This window comes from Chanodichthys erythropterus, chromosome 15 (assembly GCF_024489055.1).
Source record: "Chanodichthys erythropterus isolate Z2021 chromosome 15, ASM2448905v1, whole genome shotgun sequence".
Lineage (NCBI taxonomy): Eukaryota > Metazoa > Chordata > Actinopteri > Cypriniformes > Xenocyprididae > Chanodichthys > Chanodichthys erythropterus.
In genome coordinates, this window is record NC_090235.1 from 18140991 (window position 1) to 18149568 (window position 8578).

Sequence of the window (8578 nt, forward strand, 5' to 3'; positions counted from 1 at the left end):
GTCCATGGCCTCCATTTTTCCTTCTGCTCTTTCTTATTTTTGTCCCACTAACTCTTTACTCACCTTCAAAGTCAAAGGCCGTCCAAACCTTGAGGAAAGGTCCCTGACCTCAGAGTGCTCGGCCAGTGGATGTTGTCGAGATTCTTTGAAGGCAGCCCTCGCAGGACTCTTCTGGACATGAAGCTGGTCAGCTCTGCTCACTGTGGGATTCTGTGAGTGACTGTCACTCGGATGGAGGAGCTTCAGGAAAGCTTTGATGCCGCAGAGCTTGTCTGGCTTCTGGACTCTTGGAGTTTGATACTTTATACTCCGTAAAGCTCTGCTGAAGAAGCCTGCAAAGACATCATGAATGATATATATGTGCAGTTTGAGAAAACCTATTATATAGACAGATAATATATTAAGCAAATCACCAATCACAATGATCCGCCGCCGTTAGTTACTGTTGCTATGTTCTCATGCAGTGAAAAATACATTGTAGAGCAAAGAGAACGCTGAAAACACGTCGACAGACAAGACAGAGTTACTTATAATATGAAACTGTGTCCGAAACCACTCACTCGTTCACTCATTCACTAATCCCTATATAGTGTATGGCATTTGAGTGCACTATATCTGTATGGAGTGAACGAAATGAAGTGAGTGAATTCGGACGCTGACGTATAACTTACACTGTGCGTCGGAGATATCTGTCTCAGAAACGGCTCGACACACGATAAAACTATTTTATCCTACATGTTATTTACATTATAAAACAATGTTAATAACAATAACAATCATAATGACTTTATTTTGTAATCATACATTCCTCTGTGCCAGCTTTGTAGTTTAATCGATGTATATTTTTTTGTCATGCTTAATGTGTTCATAATCATTTAATAATATAAAATACTGCAAACAAAAATAAACACATTAACAAGTGTATATAATTTCATGTATTTATGCTTTTTAATAAAGTTGTTAGAAACGCTCACGCTCACAGATGACGTGGTCTTTGAGCGCCCTCAGGCGACCGTTATAATTTGAATACGCTACCTATGATTAACGAATTTTTTTAAATCATCCACTAAATAATCATCTTTTAAAGTTTAATGTGTTAACAGTGCCACAAATTATTAAAACACATTGCTGTTAGTAAAAACACATTAAATTGATTTAATGCCTACATAATATTTTAATAATAAAAATAATATTTTTATTAATATAATTTCATTTTTTTTTTTAATTCATCTATATAATAATGTCCCCCTACATTTTAGTAGGTTTTATTCAAGTAGTGATAAAAAAAATTGGATTTTGGGAAATAGTGCTTCAGCAAGTGTACATCGAATGTACACTCGAAATCAGAGAGAATTGTGGGTATAAAGTAGTGAACGAATGTAGGGAATGAAGTCGTTCACTCAGAATTCGGACACCACTACAAAATGGCCGAAACCCGATATAGTGGACTATATAGTGGATAGGAAGCGGTTTCAGACACAGCTAAAAAAAGTCTTTTGTCATTTTTAGAGAAACTTAAACAATAAATACCATTTTGTAGCTCTTTAATGTGTCGTGACCGATCTCTGTAGTGAACCGATCATCTCTTCCTACTGGTTCATTTATAGCATCAAATAAACAAGAATGAACATCAGAAGGAATGTTGTTAAATGTCAGATGTTATGTGTTTGTTGTATAATGTGGGATGTATTGTGATGTTGTACATGTAACAGCTATCCTTGTGCTCTAGGACCCCCTCGAAAAAGAGATGGATCATCTCAAGGGGCTATCCTTAAATAAATAAATAAATAAATAAATAAATAAATGAGGGCGGATTTGCCGTTATGATTGGTTATATCGACTGTCAATCAAACTCCTGGTGACGGGAGGACTTCCTCCAGCTTTATAAAAAAAATAAAAAATAAATAAATAATTATAATATTTTATAAAACAATTAAAAACTAAAATTATTTTTACAATTGTATTCATGCTTGTGTGATACTGCTAAATAATCCATAAATCAAATTCTTAAAATTATAATTAATTTTGAATGGTTAATAATGTAAAAACATGGTGTAATTAATTAAGACATTCACTTTATAACAAAATACTTTTGAAAACTAATCATTTATACATACATATAATTTATATAAAAAAATATATATATCAGAATATTTCTGTAATAGAATAAAAATGTATGTATTTGATATATATATATATATATATATATATATATATATATATATATATATATATATATATATATATATATATATATATATATATATATATATATATATATATATATATATATATATATAGGTAGTCATATAAGGTAGTAGCCAATCAGCAGCGAGGATATAATATGCAAAAGTCTTAGCCCACCACCAACTTTGTTGTTTTAGCAATGTTTTAATAAACATTCATATTTATTTTTCAGTCTCTTTATTAAGACACAAACAGAAAATACAGGAAATATGTACACAAAATGTAAAAAAAAAAAAAAAAAAAATCTGAACAAAATAGCTTCTTTAAGCAAAAATCAATATTAAGTGTGACTTCTTAAGAGTTCTCCTCTGGCCAATTAAACCAACATGGTGTGATTATGTTTACATTTCTAAAAAACACTTAAAATGTTGTCATTATAACATCATTTGAACATTTTATATAGACGTGGGAACAGTAGCCAATGTTAGCTGACAGTAAGTTCAGATAGCTTGAAGCCAATGGACAGAGTGCATGATCTGAAAGTGAGAATATCACAATCAGAATGGAATCTCGTCTGAAAGCACAAAGATCTGTCAGTATCATTCATCTCGTCTCTAGTCCTGCATGTGTGGTCAAGTACTCAGAGTCTCAGACTGAGCCTCAGGCATGTGTATCTATGTGCAGATAACGGTTTTGGACAAATCAATGGATAGAAAAACAGATTTCTGTTAACAATTAAGCGATTAAATAAACCCCAGTTCTTGTTACCTTTCTAATGTACATTCTTGCTGTTTTAATTTTAAACTTTCTCCATATACTTCATATACTGCTTTACCTGCTAATAGAAAAGCAAGACTTGACATGAAGCCTTGATTTGAGGGTATAGCACCCAAGGCCAATGATGTTTTTCTCCTCAATTGCTTAGTTTTAATCAGTTGCATGCCCTTGGTGAGCAGTTCGATTATCTATCAGCCAAAGAGGTCGCTTTGCATGTAAACAATATTCTGTCAAAGATGGAGGAAGTCCTTGAATATCAAACATCTTCATCCTATATGTCACTTCTCAGGTCATTTGGGGTGGAGATATGGGTTGGTTTGGATATACAAATATCTATGCATACTACTGTTCAAAAGTTTGGGGTCAATACGATTTTATATATGTATTTATTATGTATGTATATACTTTTATTGAGCAATGGCATATTAAAGTGATCAAAAGTGACACTAAAGACATTTAAAAATGTTAGAAAAGTTTTCTATTTTAAATAAATACTGTTCTATAACTTTCTATTCATCAAATAATCCTGAAAAAAATGAAAAGCAGAATAACTGTTTTCAACATTGATAATAATCATAAATGTTTCTTGAGCAGCAAATCATCATATCAGAATGATTTCTGAAGGATCATGTGACACTGAAGACTGGAGTAATGATGCTGAAAATCCAGCTTTGATCACAGGAATAAATTACATTTTACAATATATTCACAAAGAAAATAGTTATTTTAAATTGTAATATTATTTCACTGTTTTTACTGTATTTTTGATCAAATAAATACAGCCTTGGTGAGCAAAAAAAAAAAAAAAAAAAAAAAAGATATATTCGTCAAATATGGACGAAAGTCTTAATTTTTTTCCGACATTGCCAATTTTTTCAGGTCATCTGGGATGGAGGCTGGTTTTGGATATATAAATATATTTATGTTTACATATACACTACCAATTTAAAAGTTAACTTCAGGCTGAAATCATTAATTAAACACAATTTTTCTTTCCCCGGGCAAATGTTAACGATTGGTCTGCAGCCAAATGGCACTTTTTGACACTAAAACTGCACTAAGTTCTAGTTGTGGGCAATTACCCCACTCAAAACACCAATTAAGAAATGAATATTGTCATAGGCCAGCAACATCCAAACAGAAACTAATATTGTTCTTCTTGTTATTTTTGCCTCTTCCTTTCTGTGCTCTTATAACTCAGTCAGTATCAATTAGCAGGACGGTGAGGACATTGTCCCATTCACCGATAAGAAGAAATAACTTTGAGATCCCATAGTGTTTTGCCTCCTCAAGTCCAAGTGAAGATATTCCTATCTCCTGCCTTTTTATAATTTAAATCACAATGGACAATTGTACACAATGGGCTTTATCATAACAGGATGATTATGTACGCTGGGCACAGGCCTTTATCTTGGTAAAACACGGCTACTCGACTGACCTGTGTCCGGCTGCGCAGGCGTTCTAAAGTGCCATTGCTCATTGATACACAATGCACCTTGTTCAGTGCCCTTCAGATTTTTTTATTTATTTATTTTTTTACCAGCTGTACTCATTCCATCAGCGTTCTTTGCAGAGGACTAGCTAATTTTCACTCATGCCGTATTCATCACCGGGCAGGTCTGGAGAGGAGGAACACCGTAGATTGAACGAGAATGAGTTTTGTGAATATAAATTGTGAGATTGTCATTACAAACTTGGCCGGAGCTGTTGCCTTGACCTAAAACACCCTCATTTAAATTACATTTGTTCAATTCCATTTATTTGTATTGCACTTTTAACAATGCATATTGTTCCAAAGCGGCTTGGCAACCCCAGTTAACAAGCTAAAGGTGACTGTGGCAAGAAAAGACTTTCAAAAATGTTAACTTTATAAAAGCAGATGAGGATGAAACCCTCAGGCTGGCAAGTTTTTAATGTCACCGTGAAATAAAAATTGACTATTCTTATTTTTTTTAATGGAATATTGCAGTATTTAACATGAATGACTTATCCATGCACATTATTATTATTTTTAAAAAGTTCAAATTCCTTGTAATCTTGAATCAAAATAACTTGCTGCGACATCTCTTCTCTGATGACGAGGGCGGGGCAACCGGTCAAACCACAACCATCCAATCAATTCCTCACAGACAGAATCAAGCCCCGCCCTATATTTGTTTGAGAAGCGTTTCACTTGGATATACGACAAAAATAGGGAAAAAAAGATTAGTGCAGTCATTCTGACACAAAGTGTGCATGCTTACTCATTTTGACTGCGTGAGATTCTCCAGCTTTGTTGTTGTTGAGCTGTTAAAGCTCCGCCCTCTTCTGGAAAGGGGGCCGGGAGCAGCAGCTCATTTGCATTTAAAGGGACACACACAAAAATGGCGTGTTTTTGCTCACACCCAAATATTTGACAAGCTATAATAAATGATCTGTGGGGGATTTTGAGCTGAAACTTCACAGACACATTCTGGAGACACCAGAGACTTTATTACATCTTGTGAAAGGAGCATTATAGGTACCCTTTAAAAATGAGTAGCATAAATAACATTGCAGTGCAACAGTTACATCACTGTGAAGTGAACAAGGAAAACACTAAGAATGAATCATGCCCGCTGATCATTTATTTTTATCTGCACTGTTTTTGACTAAAATAATTATGCACATGCGATAACAGCACAAACACTTTTAAAATAGCACTTATCTTAATTCCTTGAGGTCATTCTCCATTTTTGATTCAGGCTTATCAAAGTGTGCAATTAACCCTTAGATAACTCTGTGACAGCGGTTCACTGGATGCCTTTCTTCTTTATCCCTGCCTTTGTTGTCTAATTAGCACCTCATTAGTCATGAGAATTGGTCCAGCTCAGGTTGGGCTGTCTGTGATATAGAGGAAGGGGAATCTGAGGATGCACATCGCTCTAATGTCACGAGTCACCAGCGGCCACAAGGTCCCCAGAGACAGAGACATCTGAAGATGTTGGAGCAGGCACACCGTGGCCACATTAATGATTTATGAGTGACCTGACTCGCCCTGAACTCACAGACACTGAATGACAGGCGTCAGACGGCTAGACAGAAGACGACTGTTGAAAGGTAACCAGTTTCCAGTTCAATGTACACTTTTTTTTTTTTTTTTCAAAAGCTACACTCTGTAAAAAAAAAAAAAAAAAAAAAACCCTTTTCATCAGTATTAAAAGGAACTTATAGTCTTTTCTTCCCTATCGTGACGTTGTGATCCAAGTGAAATGGCTTCTGGAACAAGAAAAAAAACATATTGCAAATTTTGTCAGTATGGAATTCATTGGATTGTTTTGGTTTGCTATTGGTTGATCTCATGTGAGTGACAGGTTGTCTCACCCTCGCGCCAGTAAATATACCATCAAAGAAAAGATGTCTGCAAGAGGGAGTTATTTTAGAGGGGACCTATAATGCCCCTTTCACAAGATGTAATAAAGTCTCTGGTGTCCCCAGAATGTGTCTGTGAAGTTCCAGCTCAAAATCCCCCACAGATCATTTATTATAGCTTGTCAAATTTGCCTCTATTTGGGTGTGAGCAAAAACACGCCGTTTTTGTGTGTGTCCCTTTAAATGCAAATGAGCTGCTGCTCCCGCCCCCTTTCCAGAAGAGGGCGGAGCTTTAACAGCTCAACAACAACAAAGCTGGAGAATCTCATGCAGCCAAAATGACGACCGTGTTCAGGAAGAAGTTACAAAGTTTAGACGTTTCTGAATGGTTAGTGGATAAATTGATGTAGCTGCTGTGGAGTTGATTCAACTCATCCACTAGCATGTGCCGTCATGTTCATCTTTTGTGCAAATCCAGCGTTGAATTGACCTTGTTTGTGGCGTCAAATGAACAACACTCTACTACAACAACTCTTCCTCTTCTCTAAAGCAGCCCAACATGGCCTCAACCCTTTTGTTGTGTTCTCGGGGGCGGGGTTTATGTAAATTTTAGGGTTAGTGATGTCACCATACTGGAAAGAAGCTCATTGTAGTCCTTAAACAGAGAATTCTGTAAAAGAAAATATCTCTCTTTGCATTGAACTTTGAGCGTCGTAACTTTGCAGATGTTGTTTATGCTCAAACAGCAACATTACACACTAACTAATGTAAAAAAAGTGAAATCATAATCAACCACCCCTTTAAAGATTACGAGGGGACATTAATTAAAAAAATAATGATGTGCAAGGAATCACGGATAAATCATTTATAATCAATGCTGCAATATTCCTACAAACAATTTAATGCCAGACCAGCAGGGGGCGCTGATAAGTTTATTAATAATAATAAAATAAATAAATATTGCTCAGCACTCAGGTGAGGGAACATGATTGGATAAAGCAAGCCAGCACGTTTAAAACAATTCACCATTGACACAATAAAACTGCAGCCAAGCTGGTCTATTAAAAGGAAAATAAACTCATTTTCTTTAATGGATACAATGTCAGCTGGTGAGAAAACTCAACTTTAACGGCGTTGTGGAACACTCTTCTTGGACGGAAGTAAACTCATCAGGTGAGGCAACACCTAATCTTTTATTTTAGTTAGCTATTTAAATGTTTGCAATGCGGTTTATATAGTTGCCTGTGTTTGTAACATATGCTCTTGTGGTAGGTGTGGATTGGCAGCATGTTGTGATGATGAACGTAAATAATAGTGTGTTGTGTTCAGCTTGTTTGGTCTCGTAAACGTGTCATTAAATCATGTATGAAACATGAATCCATGGCTCATGCTGATTCGATTGCACCCTATGACGCCATTTTCTGCCATTTTGAATTTTCCGAACTCCTCCTGCAGTGTTTGTCCAATTTTAACGAAATTTGGTATGTAGCATCTACTCACACTCCAGGCAAAAAGTTATTAAATGATTTTTGATCGGTCAATCCGTTCTGGTATAGCGTGTCAAGGAATTTAATGGCGAGCATGCAAAAATGAATTTGATGCTGTATCTTCGCAATGATTTGGTGTATTGACACCAAACTTGGTACATGTCATCACAGGCATGACTTGAGGGTGCATGCAGAGTTTCGTCATAGCGCCACCTACTGCTCAGAAGTTATAAACCATGATATTATGTTATAAGTGCTTTAACTGATGTCATTTATACAGCTTTATCCAAACCTCATGATCACAGATGTCCACAAATATTCCTTTACTGCCCTTACTTGGCTTGACCCCGTATATTTTTTTAATGTTTCTGTTTGTTAATTTCTCACTACATGCAAATATGATTATTGTTGTGGTTGACATTAAATTTGCTGTTCATTTGAACGGTGTTTAATACAGTGCAGGCACGTGTGGGGTGGTGTATGTGCTCAGGGCCTACTGACGTCATAATCTGTCCTAGCATGAAATACTTTTTTTTTTTATGTTACCCTACAAAACAGTTTTACAGTGTATTTCGCTTTGCTACTGACTGCAATAATTTTGTGGAAGGTCATGAGTAGAAAAAACAATTGATACCTTTTGGAAGGAGAAGTCTACTCATTCTTCAGAAGTATTTTTCTTTCTTTTTATTTATTTATTTGTTCGTTTCTTTTCGAGTACTGTTATTTATAAAGCTCTCAGAGGTAATAAGCTCTTTGACCTCAGAGATGAAGGAGCCGGCCCGGATGAGATGATGACC